The sequence below is a fragment of the Triticum urartu genome, chromosome 3, assembly GCF_003073215.2.
Source record: "Triticum urartu cultivar G1812 chromosome 3, Tu2.1, whole genome shotgun sequence".
Taxonomy (NCBI): domain Eukaryota; kingdom Viridiplantae; phylum Streptophyta; class Magnoliopsida; order Poales; family Poaceae; genus Triticum; species Triticum urartu.
Window position 1 is genome coordinate 724,314,799 of NC_053024.1, and position 25,603 is coordinate 724,340,401.

The following is a 25,603-nucleotide window of genomic DNA, read 5'->3' on the forward strand; positions in this document are numbered from 1 at the left end:
CCGGAGAAAATAGTTGGCGGGAGCCCAACTATCACGAAAACTTCCACGTCTGCCATCTGCGTCCGCCCTTCGCGCAGCCCCGGATGCCGCCCCGCCCGTCCCTGGACACCGGCAGCCCGTCCGCGTCTGCCGTCCGCGCCGCCCTGGTCCCCCGGCCGCGTCTCTCGCTACGGCGACATAGGACCGATTGAGCTAGCTAGCTAGCTTCTGGATCGATTCGAGCTGAGCTAGCTAGCTAGATCTCGATCTATTCGAATTGAGCTAACTAGCTCGCTCTGGTTACCTTGACAGAGGAGCTAGCTAGCTCCTGGATTGGCCGCTTCCTGTGCTTCGTATTTGGTCGCCGACTGCTTTGTATTTGGCCGCTTCTTGCGCTGGCTGTTGGTTTTGCGGGAGCAAGCTAGCTGATCATGAACACGAGTGAGAGGAAGAAGAAGACGTTAGGGAAGGATATACGCGAATATTCAGTTTTGCAGTTTAAGTTTGAGGGGTCTGTTTGGCCGCAGCTTAAACCGACTCTTAAAACGCGTTTTCCGTGAACTGTAAACGCGTTATAAGGGGTCTCCTAGAGTTGCTCTTAGAAGACCAGCAGGACAAAGAAGACGTGGATCTGCCATGAATGTTGCAGGCGCTGCATTTGACCAACCTACAGAAATGGATGGTGACGATACTATGAAAGCTTATGTAAGTGTCACAACTAAAAAGTGCTTGAAAATGGTAGATCCACAATTTCAGGCATGAAAGCGCAAAATGGTGTTGCAGATGTCCCTGCCACAAGTGTCCAGACAGAAGAGTTGGAAGCTAATATTCCCGTTGCAGGTGATTTGCTTCCTATGCATCTAGATGGAGGCATGTCTTCCGAGCCTGCATCTGATGTAGCTCTCACTTCTCCCTAGTTTAGTGATATTGTCAGGGCATTTCTAACCTATCCCCTAAAAGTTGAGGGAGTAAAACGTTTAGTGGATTATATTTACCATTATGTTTTGTCCGGACCTAGTCGATCCCCTATATATAACGAAGTAAAGCTTATGTATGGCTCAAACATTTTGTCGAACACTTGCTATGCGTCTCCGTGGCTAGTGGCATCGATGGTGACTACGCCGGCAACGCTGTGGCTAGCGGTGTCGATGATGCCGACACCGCAATGACACGGCCGTCGCCACCGACGTACGTGAGCTCATGAAAACAACGTGCGCGTGACCACGCCTTGCTTTTGTACTGAAGAAATGCATCGTGACCACGCCGGGCTGCCGCTAGCTGCGGCTGCCGATTTTCCAACGCCTCCGACCACTCCAAATTTCCAAGTTTCCAACTGTCAAAGCCGAAGAGCTAGCCCAGCAACTTCAATCCCTATATAACAAGCCCGAGCCACAACCCAACAGTAAACGAAGCATCAGAATACATACTACTTGCACATAATCATAGACACGCGTACGTGCGCAGTTGGGGAGTATTCTTCTTCACCTGCTTCCAGAGAAAGAATGGCGGCCAGGCTCAGAGGGCGAGCAACGGCGGTCCAGGGCAGGTTCATGTTCAGCGTCGGCATGCTCCGTGAGATAAAGGACTGGTTCCAGACCGGCTTGGGTCTTCTGCTAGCTGTTCCCTACTCGTCTCCTCCATGGCCGGCAGCGACAATGACCAGTGCAGCCGGCGTAATCGTGCCCTGGCCGCCGTAGTCATGCCGCAGCCCAGCGCGAGGCATCTCAGCTTCTGCCGAGATGGTAAGGTCGCCGGCAAGGCCGCCGGTGAGGCCTGAGGTGTTAGGAGCGGGATAGGTTCTATGTATTACAGGGGAAATCACTGTCGGAGTACAATTCGATGGCTATTACATGCGAATCTCACAAACAGGAGCTAGGGTTCTTGCGAGAGAAGGGGAATCGGGAATGGGAGCCGGTGCCGTTGCCGTGATCCACTGGATGACGCTTCTGAAAGGAGTCGGTGGATAAGTAGGTGGTCGCCTGGGCTGGGCCGACTCACACCCACTCTGGCCCAGTTACTCTGGAGTTGGCCTTGTGAGCCCGCACTGGTCTGGTTGCCGTGGGCGAGTCAGGCCCGTCACTGCCAGGTGGCCCAGGGGTGCTGACATTCCCCTTTCTTGAGGCAAGGCTTGCCCCCAAGCCCCAGAAGCCGGAAATCGAGCTTGCAGCGCAGCACGGTCCTCCAAGGAATCCTCCACAGTCGTTGGGTTGGACTAGTGGACTAGGATCTGCTCCACCATAGCCCCCCCCCCCCCCCCCCCCCCCGGCGTTGGCGCCAGCGGTGCTCCATGATCTTCACAGGAATGTCAGAATGGACAGGAAGGTTGCTGGAAGCTGCCGTACCTGGGACAAGTGCTTTCTGGAGTTGTGAAACATGGAAGACTGGATGGATTTGTGCTTGCTCCGGAAGTTGCAGCTTGTAAGCAACATCGTTGATACGAGCAATGATTTTGTAAGGCCCGAAGAACCGGAAGGAGAGCTTGTGACAGGCCCGTCGAGCAACCGAAGTCTGAATGTAAGGTTGCAGCTTCAGGTAGACAAAATCACCAACCTCAAAGACCCGGGATGATCTCTTCTTGTTAGCTTGCTGCTTCATGCATTGCCGAGCGTGGTTCAGGTGTTGCTGTAACAGATCCTGCACCACCGCTCATTCATCAAGCCAGGATCGCAGAGCTGGAACTTGAGCAGACACTGGTTGTTGTTATCCCCCATTGCCGTGGTTCATGGCCGTACATGGCTCGGAAAGGTGACATGCTGCTAGCAGAATGGTGTGACGAATTGTACCAAAATTGGGCCACGGGAATCCAGAAACTCTAGCGACGAGGACATGCTTGAGTGAAGCACCGAAAAAAGGTTTCAAGGCATTGATTGACTCGCCCTGTCTGCCCGTCGGTCTGTGGGTGATTGGCAGAACTCATGCGCAGGCCGGTACCAGCGTACTTAAACAACTCTTGCCAGAAGTGACTCGTAAACACCGGGTCACGGTCGGATACGATTGAACCTGGGAATCCATGCAGCCGATAGACTTGGTTCATGTATAAGAGAGCGACCTTGGAAGCAGTGTACGGGTGTGCCAATGGAAGGAAATGGGCGAATTTGGTCAGTTTATCCACAATGACCAGAATGCAGTTGACTCCGCCAGAAGGAGGCAAACCATCGATAAAATCCATGCTTATCATTTCCCACGACTCCTTGGGTACTGGCAAAGGCTCAAGTAGCCCTGGATACACAGCTCGATCCGGTTTCGCTTGTTGACAAGTTGGGCAGCAACGGACGTGAGTCTTCATCTTAGGCCACGCAAATAAGCAGCGCACCCGACGCCAAGTGACCGGAAAGCCAGAGTGTCCACCGAGCGGGGTGTCATGAAATGCAGCAATGATCTGCTGCTGCATAGTTGTTGCGCCCCCGAGCCAAATCCTCCCTCGGAAACAAATGATGCCCTGTTCTAGAGTGAAGCGCCCTTCGGGATCCAGACGAATGGCCAGATGTTCCAGCAACTTGTGTGCCTGAGGATTAGCATTGTAGCTGCTGAGGACATCTTCCATCCAACTAGGCTCGCAGGAGGAGACCGTGTGAAGTTGATCCACATGGGTGGCTCTTGATAATGCGTCAGCTGCCCCATTCTCTGCCCCTTTCTTGTATTTGATAGTGTAGCGGAGTCCCAACAGTTTTGTGAAAGCCTTTTGCTGCCACGGAGTAGTCAGTCTTTGTTCCTCCAGGTGAATGAGGCTCTTTTGATCAGTCTGGATCACGAACTCACTGTGCTGCAAATAGGGTCGCCATTGCTCAACCGCCACGACCACTGCAAGATATTCCTTTTCATAAGTTGACAATCCTCTGAATTTGGGACACAAAGCTTTGCTCATATAAGCGATTGGATGCCCTTGCTGCTGCAGAACTGCCTCCACGCCCGCGTCACATGCATCTGTTTCCACGATGAAGGGTTGAGAGAAGTTGGGCAATGCTAGTACCGGGGCTGAGATGAGCCCTTTCTTTAGCAACTGAAAGGACTCTTCTGTTGCCTGAGTCCTAACAAACGGGGCTCCCTTCTTGAGCAGATTGAACAAGGGCCGTGCGATGATCCCGAAGTGGCGTACGAATCGGCGGTAATAACCAGCCAACCCGAGGAACCGTCGCACTTCTTTAGCATCAGTTGGTGTAGGCCATTGCTCGACGGCTTGGATCTTTCTAGGATCTATGGCAACTCCTTCCGCACTGATGACGTGCCCCAATTAGGACAACTTTTGCTGGCCAAAACAACATTTCGAAGCCTTGAGCTTCCACTGGTCTCGCAGCAAGAGCTGAAAAACATGTTTAAGATGAGCTGTATGATCCTCCAAAGTGCGGCTGAAGACCAGGATATAGTCAAAGAACAACATAACACACTTGCGGAGCAGAGGATGCATTGTATTAGTCATTGCGCCGTTGAAAGTGGACGGACCTCCTGCTAGGCCCATTGAGAGAACCAGGAATTCGAAATGTCCCGAGTGGGTCTGGAAGGCAGTCTTGTACTCGTCACCTTCGGCGATTCTGATATGGTAGTAACCTGCTTGGAGATCAAGTTTGGAGCACCAAACTGCTCTGCGAAGCTCATCAAGTAACTCTTCAATTACTGGAACTGGAAATCGAGTGACGGATGTCATGGCATTGAGGTGGCGATAATCAATACACAAACGCCATGTGCCATCCTTCTTCTTAACCAAGATAACTGGCGATGCAAACGGGCTAGAGCTGCGTCTGATAACCCCCTGCCTCAGCAACTCAGCCACTTGCCCCTCAATCTCAGTCTTGTGCTCCGGCTTGTGACGATACGGCCGGATATTGACAGGCTGAGCACCAGGTACCAAAGGAATATGGTGATCACAGCTGCGCTTTGGTGGTAACCCTATCGATTCGCCAAAAACATTTGAATACTGTTCCAGCACAGCACGGACACATTCCGGGGTGACCTCTTGCTCCTCCTCGTCCCCACAGTCACTTGGTAAAGCTGAACCATATGCGAAACAACCCCTTGACGACATGAACTGTTCAGTTGCATGCTGTTAATGACTTCGCAAGAAGGTGTAGATGGGTGTCCATGAAGGTGGACAGCGCCCGTGGCCTCTGGAATGGAGATATGCTTGCCCTTCCAGTCCACCGTCATCGGACTGTGCTCCTCGAGCCAGTCCATTCCAAGGATTGCGTCATACATCCCCAGTAAGAGAACTTTGAAGTCTGTAGTGAATTCATGCCCTTGCGAAGCCCATTTGCAATCTGGAATAGATGCTACACACTGCAGTTCACCGCCACCAGCAACCTTGACACGCCTGGCACGGGTCAAAGGAGTGACCCCCATCAGTTGGGTGGCCAATTGAGCATCGATAAACGATGTAGAGCTGTCGGAATCCACCGACATGAGGATCTCGTGCCCCTGCAACCACGCGTGGAGCTGAAATGCCTTAGGCGACTTGCTGCTCTCCGTCGAAGACGGAATCGAGGCCAAAAAGCTCCTCCACTACGTGCAGCTGCACCGTGGCAGGACACGTGTGATCGTGGCCCCACTGCTCGCGACACTTGAAGCAGAGACCGCGGGCATGGCGGTATTGACGGAGAGCTTTCACTTTGTTGTTGTCCGCGCGAGCGCCCTCGATGCCGCGTCTGTCATTGGCCGCTGGCATTGGTGCGGCAGCGATTGGCCGCGGTGGAGGCGCCGGCAACGGCAGCGCCCTGGAGCATTGCCCCATGTCCAGCGAATGCGGCACTGGCGGGTGTGGGAGTGGATGATGCACACCCCCAACCACTTCCTCCTGAAACAGCGCGAGGGAACATGCGGTGTCCAGATCGGGTGGTCGCTGTACCAGCACCACCGCCCGGATGTCGGCGCGGAGTCCCTCCACAAAGCGAGTAAGGTAATAGTAAGGGTGAATTGCATCAGAATAAGAGGCCAAATGATTAATAATAAGTTAGAATTGCTCAATATAGTCAGCTACAGTAGATGTCTGCTTAATGGTGTAAAATTGACGAATGAGCAACTGGTGGCGATCGCGCTTGAAACGAGTGCATAAGAGGCTAGCAAACGATTCCCAATTGAAGCTTGCAAGCTTCTTCTGGATCGATTGCAGCCATATGGCAGCCGACCCCAAGAAATTCAAGAATGCAATGGGTACCCAGAACGAGGACTGGATGTTAAACATAGAAAAGTATTGTGTTCACAGCGAGTTTTCCAGAGTTTTGGGTTCTCACCCGTGAATTTTGGGAAGCAAATAGAAGGGTGTGCCTGTCCAAGCCCGCGAGGAGCTGGCTGGCATGAGAAAATGGCGAAGCAGCGGGGATCAGGGATGGGGATGCGAGGAAGTGACCTATGCCCGGGAGGGGCACCGACGTCACGGCTGGCGCCAACTCCCGGTGGAGGAATGCGTCGCTGTGGTCATCAGGCCCGTGGGGCAGCTCCTGCACGTTGATGCCGGAGCCGAGGAGGCTCCCCGCCGTTGTGAGGGAGGGGGCGGGGCCGACGCCTGATCGCTGCCACACCAGGCGCCGCCGCCGCAGGCGCGCGCCCTTGCTGAAGATCGGCCACCGCAGTGCTCAGATCTGCGACGCGACGCTCCAGATCAGGCCGCCACACGAGGAGACCGTCGACGTTGGCGGTGTTGGCATGCACACCCGCTGTGTTGTTGCGCAGCTCGACGCGGAACTTGTCCATGGAGGACGTGAGCTTGTCCATGTAGTCCTTCATGGTGGGATCCATGGCCTCGATCTGCAGTCGAGCTTGACGAAGACGGCGGGTCTCGATGAATTGCGCCAGATCGCGCGCGGAGGAAGAGTGGTGGCTAGTCTCTGATACCAGATGTTAGGAGCGGGATAGGTTCTATGTATTACAGGGGAAATCACTCTCAGAGTACAATTCGATGGCTATTACATGCGAATCTCACGAACAGGAGCTAGGGTTCTTGCGAGAAAAGGGGAATCGGGAATGGGAGCCGGTGCCATTGCCGTGATCCACTGGATGACGCTTCTAGAAGGAGTGGGTGGATAAGTAGGTGGTCGCCTGGGCTGGGCCGGCTCACACCCACTCTGGCCCAATTACTCTGGAGTTGGCCTTGCGAGCCCGCACTGGTCTGGTTGCCGTGGGCGAGCCAGGCCCGTTGCTGCCAGGTGGCCCAAGGGTGCTGACACGAGATCACCAGCGAGGTCATGGAAGCTTCACGTGAGTCGCCGACCGGCCTCAAGGAGGCCTTCACGCGAAGGAAACTTTTACTCGGCCGCCAAAAGATGAAGTAGATATATTTTTAGGGAGAGGAGTAAAATTTTACTCCCTTAAGCCAAATAGGGGTTCGGTTAGGTGCGGCATAAAGGAGCAAAACAAAAAATTTACTCCCTTGGTTATTGGGGACCGGTTAGAGATGCTCTTAGTCTGCGCATTCTACCTCTTTTGTTCTCTGCTGCCTGTTTCCAATCGGCCATACACTAGATGTCTTTGCGAACTAGATGCGAATGGTAGGCATTATTAGTGTCGATGACTGCTTCTAAGCATCATATCTGTGTCTAAATCGTGTGTGGTTCCTGTTATTATCATGATAATCTACGATGTGTATTATACAATTTTCTTTCGTTAAAGAACGCTTTTATTAACCTAGAATATTCCTGTTTCTACTGTGGGGTTTAAAAAACATGGCAACCGTAGTAGGACTTGGCTTGCTAGATCTACATTGCTCTCCTCTGATAGGAGAAGCGCCCTTCGCTGGTGCTTGTGCTCATCAACAGCAATAGATTTTTTTTGCGAATACGCAAAGCTTGTATATCTTTTCATTGATAAAGGGAGAGAAGAATGAGTACAACAGAGGGTATCACACATGACATGAACACAAGAAGGCATAAAAATGGTGCTAGGAGCATAGAGAGAGAGAGGGTGCTCAGCCCAACCATAGTAAATAACACAACTAAACCCACCAAACCTAAAACTAAAGGAGCTGGCCGAAGCAGCAGGATGTCAAACATCTTCAAATTTAACACCCGGACACCACGGGCGAGAAAGATAGTGCCTTCAAGAAGGGGGACGACATCGTGACGCTGCCGCCATCTGATTCGGAGAACCGGAGCTAAGGTTTCCCATGACGCTAGTAGGGGGCCACGGATAAAGGCCATGACAGTGCCTCCAGGAAGAAAAACGACACCCACGAGTGTCGCCACTGCCAGCATCGGCAAGCCGAGCATGGATTTCGTCTGGCCTAAGTCCGAGCAATCCCAAAGCCACCAGATCATGATCCGAAGATGCCGGAGCAAACCTACAAATCGACCGCTACCTCAGAAGGAGGTGGGGCTGCACCTGCCGCCAAAAAAACACGAGCTTTGGAGCCGACAAGACGTGCAGGGAGTAAAATAGTTTCCAAACTTTTGCTGGGAGAAGAGAATCCAGTGTGATTGTGACATCTAATCAAGACACATCACCCTCATACGAGGAAATAATCTATGTCAGTGATGCATAGAAGCTACTGTACAAGTGTTCACCGAACATCCTCGTCATAACTCTTACAAGCGTCCATTGGTGGAGAATACTTTTGCAAAAGTTGCTGCCGAGGCCGAGGGTGCTGCTCCGAGGGTGGTTCTTCTATTCTATCAAGAGGAGAAATAAGATGGAGAGAACCTCTGCTACTGGTCCTGATCCTATCTCATTTTCAGCAGCGATGTCAAGAAAGAAGCTGGACCAAGAAGACGGTGGATCTGCAGTCATGACCGAAGACCAACTCGCAAAAGAGAATGACGAGGGTTCTGTGGAAGCAACGGAGTTGCAATCTTATATGATCGTCACAAGTGTCCAAGCAGAATAAGCAAGGCCTGAAAGTTGGTCCATCAACAATATCAGATATGAATGCACAAAGTGGTGCCGTGAATGTGCCCGTCACAAATGCCCAGACAGACAGAAGAGTTAGAAGCTAATATTCTTGTTACATGTTGTTCGCTATATTCTCAGCCTGCAGCTGGAAACGAAGACAATGGAAGTGTGGGAGTGAACACTGTTCAAGAATCTAATGCTTCTCTGCAGGCGATGGTGCCTGACGTCACTGCTAGAACAATTTTCATATACACACACACGGAGGTCATTGCTAGAACAAATGTCACATACACACACACTGAGGTCACTGCTGGAACTAATGCCATACACACACAGGGAGGTCACTGCTAGAACAAACGTCATAGGTGACACTGAGTTTAGTGAATGGACCAGTGTATCTCCCATAGACGTGCCACAAGTTGCACAAAAATTTATTTTAGCTAGATTTCTATGTACAGTTTGTTGGGGAACGTTGCAGAAAACAAAAAAATTTCCTACGATTTCACCAAGATCCATCTATGAGTTCATCTAGCAACGAGTGATTGGATGCATCTATGTATCTTGTAGATCGCGAGCGGAAGCGTTCAAAGAACGGGGATGAGGGAGTCGTACTCGACGTGATCCAAATCACCGGAGATCCTAGCGCCGAACGTACGGCACCTCCGCGTTCAACACACGTACGGTCAGCGTAACGTCTCCTCCTTCTAGATCCAGCAAGGGGAAGGAGAGGTTGAGGAAGATGGCTCCAGCAGCAGCACGACGGCGTGGTGGTGGTGGAGCTGCAGTACTCCGGCAGGGCTTCGCCAAGCTCTATGGAGGAGGAGGAGGTGTTGGAGAGGGAGAAGGAGGAACCAAAGGCGTGGGGTAAGAAGTCCTCCATCTCCCCACTATATATAGGAGGGCCAAAGTGGGGGGGCGCCGGCCCTAGGAGATCCAATCTCCTAGGGGGTGCGGCCAAGGGGAGGAATCCCTCCTCCCCAAGGCACCTAGGAGGTGCCTTCCCCCTTTGGGACTCTTCCCTTCTTGAACCCTAGGCGCATGGGCCTCTTGGGGCTGGTGCCCTTGGCCCATAGGCCAAGGCGCACCCCCTACAGCCCATGTGGCCCCCCGGGGCAGGTGGCCCCACCCGGTGGACCCCCGGGACCCTTCCGGTGGTCCTGGTACAATACCGGTGACCCCGAAACTTGTCCCGATGCCCGAAATAGTACTTCCTATATATAATTCTTTACCTCTGGACCATTCCGGAACTCCTCGTGATGTCCGGGATCTCATCCGGGACAACGAACAACATTCGGGTTACTGCATATACATATCCCTACAACCCTAGCGTCACCGAACCTTAAGTGTGTAGACCCTACGGGTTCGGGAGACATGTAGACATGACCGAGATCGCTCTCCGATCAATAACCAACAGCAGAATCTGGATACCCATGTTGGCTCCCACATGCTCCTCGATGATCTCATCGGATGAACCACGATGTCGAGGATTCAATCAATCCCGTATACAATTCCCTTTGTCAATCGGTATGCTACCTGCCCGAGATTCTATCGTCGGTATCCCAATACCTCGTTCAATCTCGTTACCGGCAAGTCACTTTACTCGTACCGTAATGCATGATCCCGTGACCAGACACTTGGTCACTTTGAGCTCATTATGATGATGCATTACCGAGTGGGCCCAGTGATACCTCTCCGTCATACGGAGTGACAAATCCCAGTCTTGATCCGTGTCAACCCAACAGACACTTTCGGAGATACCCGTAGTATACCTTTATAGTCACCCAGTTACGTTGTGACGTTTGGCACACCCAAAGCACTCCTACGGTATCCGGGAGTTACACGATCTCATGGTCTAAGGAAAAGATACTTGACATTGGAAAACTCTAGCAAACGAACTATACGATCTTATGCTATGTTTAGGATTGGGTCTTGTCCATCACATCATTCTCCTAATGATGTGATCCCGTTATCAATGACATCCAATGTCCATAGTTAGGAAACCATGACTATCTGTTGATCGACGAGCTAGTCAACTAGAGGATTACTAGGGACATGTTGGTGTCTATTATTCACACATGTATTACGATTTCCGGATAACACAATTATAGCATGAATAAAGACAATTATCATGAACAAGGAAATATAATAATAATGCTTTTATTATTGCCTCTAGGGCATATTTCCAACACAGTTTTCGTGCAAGACTTCTTATTTCAGAAATTGACAGAAGTACTTGTATACACTAGAAGAAATCAAGCATCTAGACAAGCCCAAAAAATGAATTACATGCAAAATTGATTCTATGACATATTATGCTCGTCGATAATCGATGCTATTAACGATGACATGTAAAGCGCATGCACATATTGTCAACTTATTGAATGTAACTTGGAGCACATTTATAAACAGTTCAATTTATACCATAGAAGATTCTATAAATATGTTACGTAATAAAAACACTAGAAAACATTAGTAAGATTACAAATATGTTACCTAATAAAACACTAGAAACCATTAGAAAGATATTAGTTAGACATTACACTTTAGAGATCTCCACCATGATAGTTAATGATATTAAAACATACGCAAACACATACACACAAAAACATACATATGCATCATATAGTTTATGCAATTATCAAAAAAAACTGAAAGATTAATTTTATTGACGCACACAATTTGAATTTACTTCAAATGAAATTATCATTAAAATACATTAAAACTAAGAACAAAGAATTGCAATTAATATTTAAAAATATTATTATGTGGTTCCACACATAAAACATTGTTATGTTGTTAACTATGTTAACTAAGTGATAGAAAATTATACTCGCCAACAGTATAATACAATAAAAATGCACTTACATAAGTATAAATGTTTGGTATAAAAAGTTATTTCTTTATATTCGCCTCGGGTCTGAATCATGTTTGGACCAACCCTGCATGTTTGTTTACATGTTTGGCTCTGCCGACGACTATATTATCTCGGAAGGCAGTACACAACTACTCTTTCTCGTCGTCGATCCACCACCATCTCCTGGCTGCAATCACCCACCGCCACCTCCTGGAAGTAGCCTAGTTCAGACTTGATTGGGCTAAGCTCCCATTCACCACCAAAGAATCTAAAATTCAGGCCGTAGAGGTTGTCGACATCTTGGGCATAGAGCGAGCAGTCCAACTTCCCCATGTCGCTCAAGGAGCATCGGTCTGGCCGCTGGTGCCTTCGTGGCTCGGGCCAGACTATCCCTAGACGGGAAGAACCTGGTGGATTGGGCTTGCCAGCTTCGGCACAAGCGTGATGGCAGGATGATGGTAACCTGACTCCGATTGCTCCTCAAATCTTGGGCCTGGCAGCTCCCGGAGCAGGAAAACCTCCAATCTTGGGTCCGGCTGCTCCTCAAATCTTGGGCCTAGCAGCTCCTGGAGTAGGAAGACCTTCATCTTTGGTCCTGTTGCTCCTCAAGTTTTGGGTCTGGCAGCTCCTGGAGCAGAAAGACCTCCAATCTTTGCCCCAGCTCCTCCTGGGAGGCTAGGAGTGGCTGCTCTAGGACCTCCTGGTGTTGGGAGGCGGTCTGCAACTGGTCCTTCTTGATATTTGTCGCGGTGACCTTGATGTGGCTCAGCACTGTGGCCTGGAGCGGCGGCGAGACGACCTGATATTGATGCATAACCCAGTCGGTGGTCACGGAGCCTCCGTCGTTGGCATGGCGGCACTGCAGAAGGTCAGGTAGTAACGCTTGTATCGGATGCCAACGTTGCTGCAGCCGGGGCGCAGAAGGGTGAAACTCCCGAAGGTTGTCCTCTGGCCGCACCACACGCCGCCGGTGCTGCCCTTGACGATGCGCTGCATGTGGCCTGCGTTCTTGGACACGATGGGGGTGTTGAGGAAGAAGACCTCGTGGCTGCCCGCCTGGCCGTGCTTCACGAAGAGGTCCTGCGGCGGTAGTCTGCACGGGTCGTCGTCGATGACGACGTTGGCGAAGGGAGGGTCCGGGAGGCCGAGCGCGCGCTGGAAGAGGTAGTGGGTGACGATGTCGTTGTCGGTTGTCTTGTCCTTGAAAGCCGGTGGCATGCTGGTGTCGAATTTGATGGATGACGACATGCTGCTGGGGTCGAATCTTGGATCTGGCCGCTCTTGGATCGGGAAGACCTCGAATCTTGGGCATGGCTGCTCCAGCTCGGGGTGTTGGGCGGCCACGGCGGCTTGCAGCCGGTCCTTCTTGATCTTGGCTGCTGTAATCTTTATCCGGCTAAGTACGGTGGCCTGGAGCGGCGGCGAAACGATCTGATACTGTTGAAATATGGGATGGGCTTTAGGCCCATCTAACAATTTCAGAAAAAATTCTAAGGGCCCATGTAGGTGTCATGACAAGGGGTGGTGGGAAGTTTAGTCCTACCCCGCTAGTGAGGAAGGAGTTGGACCTCCTTATAAGGGGTTCTCTTCCACATGCTATTGGAGCTTGAGAACAGAAGAGGCCCTCGTGCACTCCTCCGCTCCGCCTCGCCTTGTCGCACCGCGGGAATGACCCGAGCCGAGCTCACATTGTTGGGGAACGTAGTAATTTCAAAAAAAATCCTACGCACACGCAAGATCATGGTGATGCATAGCAACGAGAGGGGAGAGTGTGATCTACGTACCCTTGTAGATCAACAACGGAAGCGTTAACTTGGTTGATGTAGTCATACGTCTTCACGGCCCCACTGATCAAGCACCGAAACTACGGCACCTCCGAGTTCTAGCACACGTTCAGCTTGATGACGATCCCCGGACTCCGATCCAGCAACGTGTCGGGGAAGAGTTCCGTCAGCACGACGGCGTGGTGACGATCTTGATGTACTACTGTCGCAGGGCTTCGCCTAAGCACCGCTACAATATTATCAAGGACTATGGTGGAAGGGGGCACCGCACACGGCTAAGAATATGATCACGTGGATCAACTTGTGTCTCTAGGGGGTGCCCCTGCCTCCGTATATAAAGGCTCAAAGGGGGGGGCGGCCTAGAGGAGGCGCGCCAGGAGGAGTCCTACTCCCTCCCCCCCTTTCCTAGTTGGAATAGGATTCGCGGAGGGGGGAAAGAGGAGAGAGAGGAGGAAGGGGGGCCGGCCCCCTCTCCTTGTCCTATTCGGACCAAGGGGGGGAGGGGCGCGCGGCCCATCTCTGGCCACCTCTCCTCTCTTCCACTAAGGCCCACTAAGGCCCATATACCTCCCGGGGGGTTCCGGTAACCTCCCGGTAATCCGGTAAAATCCCGATTTCACCCGGAACACTTCCGATATCCAAACATAGGCTTCCAATATATCAATCTTTATGTCTCGACCATTTCGAGACTCCTCGTCATGTCTGTGATCACATCCGGGACTCCGAACAACCTTCGTTACATCAAAATGCATAAACTCATAATATAACTGTCATCGTAACCTTAAGCGTGCGGACCCTACGGGTTCGAGAACAATGTAGACATGACCGAGACACGTCTCTGGTCAATAACCAATAGCGGAACCAGGATGCTCATATTGGCTCCTACATATTCTACGAAGATATTTTATCGGTCAGACCGCATAACAACATACGTTGTTCCCTTTGTCATCGGTATGTTACTTGCCCGAGATTCGATCGTCGGTATCCTATACCTAGTTCAATATCGTTACCGGCAAGTCTCTTTACTCGTTCTGTAATACATTATCCCGCAATTAACTCATTAGTTGCAATGCTTGCAAGGCTTAAGTGATGTGCACTACCGAGAGGGCCCAGAGATACCTCTCCGACAATCGGAGTGACAAATCCTAATCTCGAAATATGCCAACCCAACATGTACCTTTGGAGACACCTATAGAGCTCCTTTATAATCACCCAGTTACGTTGTGACGTTTGGTAGCACACAAAGTGTTCCTCGGCAAACGGGAGTTGCATAATCTCATAGTCATAGGAACATGTATAAGTCATGAAGAAAGCAATAGCAACATACTAAACGATCGGGTGCTAAGCTAATGGAATGGGTCATGTCAATCAGATCATTCAACTAATGATGTGATCCCGTTAATCAAATAACAACTCTTTGTCCATGGTTAGGAAACATAACCATCTTTGATTAACGAGCTAGTCAAGTAGAGGCATACTAGTGACACTCTGTTTGTCTATGTATTCACACATGTATTATGTTTCCGGTTAATACAATTCTAGCATGAATAATAAACTTTTATCATGATATAAAGGAAATAAATAATAACTTTATTATTGCCTCTAGGGCATATTTCCTTCAGTCTCCCACTTGCACTAGAGTCAATAATCTAGATTACACAGTAATGATTCTAACACCCATGGAGCCTTGGTGTTGATGATGTTTTGCTCGTGGAAGAGGCTTAGTCAACGGGTCTGCAACATTCAGATCCATATGTATCTTGCAAATCTCTATGTCTCCCACCTGGACTAGATCCCGGATGGAATTGAAGCGTCTATTGATGTGCTTGGTTCTCTTGTGAAATCTGGATTCCTTCGCCAAGGCAATTGCACCAGTATTGTCACAAAAGATTTTCATTGGACCCAATGCACTAGGTATGACACCTAGATCGGATATGAACTCCTTCATCCAGACTCCTTCATTCGCTGCTTCCGAAGCAGCTATGTATTCCGCTTCACGCGTAGATCCCGCCACGACGCTCTGTTTAGAACTGCACCAACTGACAGCTCCACCGTTTAATGTAAACACGTATCCGGTTTGCGATTTAGAATCGTCCGGATCAGTGTCAAAGCTTGCATCAACGTAACCGTTTACGATTAGCTCTTTGTCACCTCCATATACGAGAAACATATCCTTAGTCCTTTTCAGGTACTTCAGGATGTTCTTGACCGCTGTCCAGTGATCCACTCCTGGATTACTTGGTACCTCCCTGATAGACTTATAGCAAGGCACACATCAGGTCTGGTACACAGCATTGCATACATGATAGAGCCTATGGCTGAAGCATAGGGAACATCTTTCATTTTCTCTCTATCTTCTGCAGTGGTCGGGCATTGAGTCTGACTCAACTTCACACCTTGTAACACAGGCAAGAACCCTTTTCCTTGCTTGATCCATTTTGAACTTCTTCAAAATCTTGTCAAGGTATGTGCTTTGTGAAAGTCCAATTAAACGTCTTGATCTATCTCTATAGATCTTTATGCCTAATATGTAAGCAGCTTCACTGAGGTCTTTCATTGAAAAACTCTTATTCAAGTATCCCTTTATGCTATCCAGAAATTCTATATCATTTCCAATCAGTAATATGTCATCCACATATAATATCAGAAATGCTACAGAGCTCCCACTCACTTTCTTGTAAATACAGGCTTCTCCAAAAGTCTGTATAAAACCAAATGCTTTGATCACACTATCAAAGCGTTTATTCCAACTCCGAGAGGCTTGCACCAGTCCATAAATGGATCGCTGGAGCTTGCACACTTTGTTAGCTCCCTTTGGATCGACAAAACCTTCCGGTTGTATCATATACAACTCTTCTTCCAGAAATCCATTCAGGAATGCAGTTTTGACATCCATCTGCCAAATTTCATAATCATAAAATGCGGCAATTGCTAACATGATTCGGACAGACTTAAGCATCGCTACGGGTGAGAAGGTCTCATCGTAGTCAATCCCTTGAACTTGCCGAAACCATTTTGCGACAAGTCGAGCTTTGTAGGCAGTAATATTACCGTCGGCGTCAGTCTTCTTCTTGAAGATCCATTTATTCTCAATTGCTTGCCGATCATTGGGCAAGTCAACCAAAGTCCATACTTTGTTCTGATACATGGATCCCATCTCAGATTTCATGGCTTCAAACCATTTTGCGGAATCTGGGCTCACTATCGCTTCTTCATAGTTCGTAGGTTCATCATGATCTAGTAGCATGACTTCCAGAACTGGATTACCGTACCACTCTGGCGCGGATCTCACTCTGGTTGATCTACGAGGTCCAATAGTATCTTGTTCTGAAGTTTTATGATCATTATCATTAGCTTCCTCACTAATTGGTGTAGGTGTCACAGAAACAGTTTTCTGTGATGCACTACTTTCCAATAAGGGAGCAGGTACAGTTACCTCGTCAAGTTCTACTTTCCTCCCACTCACTTCTTTCGAGAGAAACTCCTTCTCCAGAAAGTTTCCGAACTTAGCAACAAAAGTCTTGCCTTCGGATCTGTGATAGAAGGTGTATCCAATAGTCTCCTTTGGATATCCTATGAAGACACATTTCTCCGATTTGGGTTCGAGCTTATCAGGTTGAAACTTTTTCACATAAGCATCGCAGCCCCAAACTTTCAGAAACGACAACTTTGGTTTCTTGCCAAACCATAGTTCATAAGGCGTCGTCTCAACGGATTTTGATGGTGCCCTATTTAACGTGAATGCGGCCGTCTCCAAAGCATAACCCCAAAACGATAGCGGTAAATCAGTAAGAGACATCATAGATCGCACCATATCTAGTAAAGTATGATTATGACGTTCGGACACACCATTACGCTATGGTGTTCCGGGTGGCGTGAGTTGCGAAACTATTCCGCATTGTTTCAAATGTACACCAAACTCGTAACTCAAATATTCTCCTCCACGATCAGATCGTAGAAACTTTATTTTTCTTGTTACGATGATTTTCAACTTCACTCTGAAATTCTTTGAACTTTTCAAACGTTTCAGACTTATGTTTCATTAAGTAGATATACCCATATCTTCTTAAGTCATCTGTGAAGGTGAGAAAATAACGATATCCGCCACGAGCCTCAATATTCATCGGACCACATACATCTGTATGTATGATTTCCAACAAATCTGTTGCTCTCTCCATAGTACCGGAGAACGGCGTTTTAGTCATCTTGCCCATGAGGCACGGTTCGCAAGTACCAAGTGATTCATAATCAAGTGGTTCCAAAAGTCCATCAGTATGGAGTTTCTTCATGCGCTTTACACCGATATGACCTAAACGGCAGTGCCACAAATAAGTTGCACTATCATTATCAACTCTGCATCTTTTGGCTTCAACATTATGAATATGTGTGTTACTACTATCGAGATTCAATAAGAATAGACCACTCTTCAAGGGTGCATGACCATAAAAGATATTACTCATATAAATAGAACAACCATTATTCTCTGATTTAAATGAATAACCGTCTCGCATCAAACAAGATCCAGATATAATGTTCATGCATAACGCTGGCACCAAATAACAATTATTTAGGTCTAATATTAATCCCGAAGGTAGATGTAGAGGTAGCGTGCCGACCGCAATCACATCGACTTTGGAACCATTTCCCACGCGCATCGTCACCTCGTCCTTAGCCAATCTTCGCTTAATTTCGTAGTCCCTGTTTCGAGTTGCAAATATTAGCAACAGAACCAGTATCAAATACCCAGGTGCTACTGCGAGCATTAGTAAGGTACACATCAATAACATGTATATCACATATACCTTTGTTCACCTTGCCATCCTTCTTATCCGCCAAATACTTGGGGCAGTTCCGCTTCCAGTGACCAGTCTGCTTGCAGTAGAAGCACTCAGTTTCAGGCTTAGGTCCAGACTTGGGTTTCTTCTCTTGAGCAGCAACTTGCTTGCTGTTCTTCTTGAAGTTCCCCTTCTTCTTCCCTTTGCCCTTTTTCTTGAAACTAGTGGTCTTGTTGACCATCAACACTTGATGTTCCTTTTTGATTTCTACCTCCGTAGCTTTCAGCATTGCGAAGAGCTCGGGAATAGTCTTATTCATCCCTTGCATATTATAGTTCATCACGAAGCTCTTGTAGCTTGGTGGCAGTGATTGGAGAATTCTGTCAATGACGCAATCATCTAGAAGATTAACTCCCATTTGAATCAAGTGATTATTATACCCAGACATTTTGAGTATATGCTCACTGACAGAACTGTTCTCCTCCATCTTGCAGCTATAGAACTTATTGGAGACTTCATATCTCTCAATCCGGGCATTTGCTTGAAATATTAACTCCAACTCCTGGAACATCTCATATGTTCCATGACGTTCAAAACGTCGTTGAAGTCCCGGTTCTAAGCCGTAAAGCATGGCACACTGAACTATCGAGTAGTCATCAGTTTTGCTCTGCCAGACGTTCACAACATCTGGTGTTGCTCCAGCAGCAGGCCTGGCACCCAGCGGTGCTTCCAGGACGTAATTCTTCTGTGCAGCAATGAGGATAATCCTCAAGTTACGGACCCAGTCCCTGTAATTGTTACCATCATCTTTCAACTTTGCTTTCTCAAAGAACGCAAAAAAATTCAACGGAACAACAGCACGGGCCATTTATCTACAATCATACATAAACAAGCAAGATACTATCAGGTACTAAGTTCATGATAAATTTAGGTTCAATTAATCATATTACTTAAAGAACTCCCACTTAGATAGACATCCCTCTAATCCTCTAAGTGATTACGTGATCCAAATCAACTAAACCATGTCCGATCATCATGTGAGATGGAGTAGTTTCATTGGTGAACATCACTATGTTGATCATATCTACTATATGATTCACGCTCGACCTTTCGGTCTCCGTGTTCCGAGGCCATATCTGTATATGCTTGGCTCGTCAAGTATAACCTGAGTATTCCGCGTGTGCAACTGTTTTGCACCCGTTGTATTTGAATGTAGAGCCTATCACACCCGATCATCACGTGGTGTCTCAGCACGAAGAACTTTCGCAACGGTGCATACTCAGGGAGAACACTTCTTGATAATTAGTGAGAGATCATCTTATAATGCTACCGTCAATCAAAGCAAGATAAGATGCATAAAAGATAAACATCACATGCAATCAATATAAGTGATATGATATGGCCATCATCATCCTGTGCCTGTGATCTCCATCTCCGAAGCACCGTCATGATCACCATCGTCACCGGCGCGACACCTTGATCTCCATTGTAGCATCGTTGTCGTCTCGCCAATCTTATGCTTCCACGACTATCGCTACCGCTTAGTGATAAAGTAAAGCATTACAGCGCGATTGCATTGCATACAATAAAGCGACAACCATATGGCTCCTGCCAGTTGCCGATAACTCGGTTACAAAACATGATCATCTCATACAATAAAATTCAGCATCATGTCTTGACCATATCACATCACAACATGCCCTGCAAAAACAAGTTAGACGTCCTCTACTTTGTTGTTGCAAGTTTTACGTGGCTGCTACGGGCTTAAGAAAGAACCAATCTCACCTACGCATCAAAACCACAATGATAGTTTGTCAAGTTGGTGCTATTTTAACCTTCGCAAGGACCGGGCGTAGCCACACTCGGTTCAACTAAAGTTGGAGAAACTGTCACCCGCAAGCCACCTATGTGCAAAGCACGTCGGGAGAACCGGTCTCGCGTAAGCGTACGCGTAATGTCGGTCCGGGCCGCTTCGTCCAACAATACCGCCGAACCAAAGTATGACATGCTGGTAAGCAGTATGACTTATATCGCCCACAACTCACTTGTGTTCTACTCGTGCATATAACATCAACATATAAAACCTAGGCTCGGATGCCACTATTGGGGAACGTAGTAATTTCAAAAAAAAAATCCTACACACACGCAAGATCATGGTGATGCATAGCAACGAGAGGGGAGAGTGTGATCTACGTACCCTTGTAGATCAACAACGGAAGCGTTAACTTGGTTGATGTAGTCGTACTTCTTCATGGCCCGACCGATCAAGCACCGAAACTACAGCACCTCCGAGTTCTAGCACACGTTCAGCTTGATGACGATCCCCGGACTCCGATCCAGCAAAGTGTCGGGGAAGAGTTCCGTCAGCACGACAGTGTGGTGATGATCTTGATGTACTACTGTCGCAGGGCTTCACCTAAGCACCGCTATAATATTATCGAGGACTATGGTGGAAGGGGGCACCACACACGGCTAAGAATATGATCACGTAGATCAACTTGTGTCTCTAGGGGGTGCCCCTGCCTCCGTATACAAAGGCTCAAAGGGGGGGCGGCCGGCCTAGAGGAGGCGCGCCAGGAGGAGTCCTACTCCCTCCGGGAGTAGGACTCCCCCCCTTTCCTAGTTGGAATAGGATTCGCGGAGGGGGGGAAAGAGGAGAGAGAGGAGGAAGGGGGGCCGGCCCCCTCTCCTTGTCCTATTCGGACCAAGGGGGGGAGGGGCGCGCGGCCCATCTCTGGCCACCTCTCCTCTCTTCCACTAAGGCCCACTAAGGCCCATATACCTCCCGAGGGGGTTCCGGTAACCTCCCGATAATCCGGTAAAATCCCGATTTCACCCGGAACACTTCCGATATCCAAACATAGGCTTCCAATATATCAATCTTTATGTCTCGACCATTTCGAGACTCCTCGTCATGTCCGTGATCACATCCGGGACTCCGAACAACCTTCAGTACATCAAAATGCATAAACTCATAATATAACTGTCATCGTAACCTTAAGCGTGCGGACCCTACGGGTTCGAGAACAATGTAGACATGACCGAGACACGTCTCCGGTCAATAACCAATAGCGGGACCTGGATGCCCATATTGGTTCCTACATATTCTACAAAGATCTTTATAGGTCAGACCGCATAACAACATACGTTGTTCCCTTTGTCATCGGTATGTTACTTGCCCGAGATTCGATCGTCGGTATCCTATACCTAGTTCAATATCGTTACCGGCAAGTCTCTTTACTCGTTCTGTAATACATTATCCCGCAATTAACTCATTAGTTGCAATGCTTGCAAGGCTTAAGTGATGTGCACTACCGAGAGGGCCCAGAGATACCTCTCCGACAATCGGAGTGACAAATCCTAATCTCGAAATACGCCAACCCAACATGTACCTTTGGAGACACCTATAGAGCTCCTTTATAATCACCTTGTTACGTTGTGACGTTTGGTAGCACACAAAGTGTTCCTCTGGCAAACGGGAGTTGCATAATCCCATAGTCATAGGAACATGTATAAGTCATGAAGAAAGCAATAGCAACATACTAAACGATCGGGTGCTAAGCTAATGGAATGGGTCATGTCAATCAGATCATTCAACTAATGATGTGATCCCTTAATCAAATAACAACTCTTTGTCCATGGTTAGGAAACATAACCATCTTTGATTAACGAGGCTAGTCAAGTAGAGGCATACTAGTGACACTCTGTTTGTCTATGTATTCACACATGTCTTATGTTTCCGGTTAATACAATTCTAGCATGAATAATAAACTTTTATCATGATATAAGGAAATAAATAATAACTTTATTATTGCCTCTAGGGCATATTTCCTTCACACATCTATGCGCTTATTTTTGTCAGTCAAAAATGAAGAGCTTCTGACAGCTGGGCCACAACCTGAGACATCGGATCGTGGGCTGTCTTGGACATGGGTTTAACCCACGTCTCTCCACCCGGACAGATCACATCTGCTCCAGGCGCACCGCCCCTGTCGTTCCTATTGCTACTGCTGTCGTCGGCGACTCCATCCCGTTCACGGCGTACACGGTTGATGGGAGAGCAGGTCTCCGAAACCCTGCCTCTCAGGATCCTGTACGGGAGAGGGGCGATTAGGTTTTTGGGAAGCGACTACGCGACTACTCGCCTATGTTCGTCTACTTCCTCTACGTCTGCGTCGCCTTCATCATCACTATGTCCACCGACGCCGAACGTGCCGCCGCCAAGAAACTCGAAGCTGACAAGAAGGCCACCGAGGACGCCGCAGCTGCCACCGTCGTCGCGGCTTCTGCCTGGTATACTGGAGGGTGTAACTCATTTATCTCGCTCCTATTGTTTTTTGTTTTAGCCATGCTAGCGTTATACGTAGATCTGTCTGCAATTAGCATAGTATGTGCTTGCATGATTGAATATCGGCATGTGGTTATTTCTGTCAATGCCATGCCAATGATTTATTCTTGGATTAAATTAATCAAAAAATTGCCTATTTACTAAACAATCCAAAAACCTAATGTGTGTAGGAATTTTTTGGCAAGTGGTTTTGCCGATGCACTGGAACTGTATAAGTTTGCCACTACGTACTTTAAGCGTTGGCAGACTAAGACCGTTCCATACATGCTGTTAGTTTCTGGAGTTCCCTTTGTACCGAGTCTCGTTAATGACTTCCGTACGTTTTTTTCTCTCTGAAGAAGAACCCGGGAAAGTTAACTTTGCCGGCTAATGAGCACCAACGGGTTGTTTGTTCTCTTTGCAGACCACAAATTGTTTTCCAAAGATTCAAACAACTCACAGTGTGAGATCAACAACAAACCAACTAGTACATCACTAATTTTTCACAATAGCTACATTGTTAGTCGCCTGACTTTTGAGGAAGAAGCTCGCCGGCAGGCTACCCTATCATCTATCATTAATTGGGGGGGGCAGCATGCGGTGGCGGTGGTGCAAGTTTGCCGGGGGAAATCTTCGTCGGCGCTAGGGCTAGGGGGATGATAGGAGTTTCCGGGGAGGGCGGGGTAGCGAGGCTGCGCCGGAGCGTGGCCGGCCACGGGTTGTGGTGGCAGACGGTTTGGCCAGCAGTCTGTGCGGCGGTCTGGCAAAAGAGATGAGCTGGAGGAAGAAGAAGGGTTGTGCGGTTTGGGTTCGCATCTGACGTCCCAAGACGGTCGACCAACCCTAATTAAAAAATCAGTCGACTTACCTTAGCCACGCCCTTAATTGTTATCTCGGTCCACTGTGGGCAAGAAACCAGATTAAGAGTTGATCTTTCGGGCTGCCACCTTCTCCAGATCCTCCACCTTCGGCAGCTGTTCGTATGGTTCCATGTGGCGGTGGAAGCGAAAACCGCGAAAATTGTGGTGGAGGGCCGTGACGATCGGACCAGAGAGGGTTGGGAAGGGGGAGTGGGCGTGGCGCGGAAACCATGCAGATCGCTCGCAATGTGCAGGCTCCACCTAGGTTTTGAGCAAAAATATTTTTTCGAGAATTCATTTCATTGAACGGGAAGAGAACAATAGTATAGGTACAACCTCCCAGGAGGAGGGACACACGCACACACACACCATCGTCCTCACCAAACGAGTAGGTGAGGAGGTGCTACCAACTACAGACCGCAACGACGAAAGGTCTTGCCTTGTCCAGCCTCCAACCATGAATGGCGAGGAAGCTAGAGATAGAGCCTCAAGGCCGTGTCACAGCCGTTGCCAGGCGCCTCCGAAGAAGACCGCATCTCCAGGGTTGTCCGGGCTAACGTACCTTCCACCCATATGTGCCTAGGAGACGGCAGGTGGATGGCAGGACCCAGCAAAACTAGCAAAGTCGTCGTCTTGGACATACCAGCGCAAGCGTACATTGCACCCCAGACACCCACGCTCAATATTGCAGCCCTCATTACATCATTGCATTACCAGCAAACCTCGCCGGAAAGACCAGGGAGGCAACCATCTCCAGCTGCCGCATCGGGGACTCCAAGTGCAACCCAAGCAGCGCCTTCAAGAAGGGAACGACACTGCGATGCCACCGCTGCCTTGTCCAGTGAACTGGACCAAGGGTTTCCCTCGGTGCTCAAGGAGAGGGTCCAGTCCGGGCCATGACATCACCTCCATGGAGGTAACAGCACCCACAGGTATCGCCGTTGTCAGCGCAGGCCATCGCCACGCAGGGATTTGGCCCGGCCCAGGACCAGAACCACAAACCACCGAAGGAGAGCAGACAGGATACGGGGAAGCAGATCGCCGAAGAGGACCACCAGCACTGAGAGGGAAACCACGTATCATCACCGTCGATATAGGGAAGCATCGGCCGACGCAGAGCAGTAGCAGCCGGATGCTGGCAGACAAGGCCAGCCACCACAGGAGGACGCGTCGAGCAGGGCTAGTGGCGCCTTCGCGGGGACCTGCTGCCTGCACCTTGCCGTCGCCGTCCATGGCCGCCGCCGCGCTGGCCCGCAGCCTCCGCCGCCCGAATCCGCTGGGGCACAGCCAAGCAGCCGTGCTCCCAAAGGGTCATGCCGCGCCGCCCGCGTGCTCGCCATGCCAGATCCAGAGACCCGACTCTCTGGATCTGGGGCCGCCGTCGCAAAACCCTAGGCCCGGAGAAGCAGCTCTGTCAGCCTCGTCGAGCCCCACGCTCTGCCAGGAGCGAAGTCCCGCCGCCGCCGCCGGATCCGCTAGGGCTTTGCCCGACGGAGAGCACCGGCGGCGGCGGGGGGGGGGGGGGGGGGGGGGGGGGGGGGGGGGGGGGGGGGAGGGAGCGCTCGGGGGCTACGATGCCTCCCGAGTAACCCTGAGCAAAAAATAGACTAATAAAAAACATTATGAGATAACAAAAATTAGTGGAAGTGCTGAAATGAAGTAAACGTATGAAGAGGCCAACCTGTCCATAGATGAAGAAACATAGCCCATATTCGAATTCGTATAGTTACAAATATTTGAGTACATAATTTATCATATTTTGTTACATGTTTCTTGATTTTGTTAAGTGCCGACGTGCAAAGCACGTGCAGTTTCACTGATCCGCCCCGCCCCATCCCTTGACATCTACATCAAGTGATGCACACAACTTTTGATTGATTATTTAAAAGTTCATTATCCAATGAAAAAAAGGTTCAACAAAAACTGCCACATGTGGCTGCCCCAAAGGCAAATAAAAAAACATAGGAAAATGAGCCTCATGCACCACAAATGCTCTTAGTAGGCTGCCAACCAAATCGGCAGAACAAATCCCAAGCAACCATCTTCCATCAGCTGCACCCAAAGACCATGGGTACTACATCCTCCTTGCGTAACAACGACCATATGGATCCAGTTGATGACCTTGAAACTATTGGAACTTTCGTTCTGTTTAAAATACAATCATTACGAGTGTCCCGAATGGCCCAAAGTAAAGCACAAATTTCAACATGAAT

The 25,603-nt window shown here is 49.1% G+C and overlaps 1 pseudogene; it reads left to right on the forward strand.

The window, feature by feature from the left end:
• Positions 1 to 24,300: 24,300 nt before the first annotated feature.
• LOC125547327 lies at positions 24,301 to 25,248 on the forward strand (annotated as a pseudogene).
• The last annotated feature ends 355 nt before the right edge of the window (positions 25,249 to 25,603 follow it).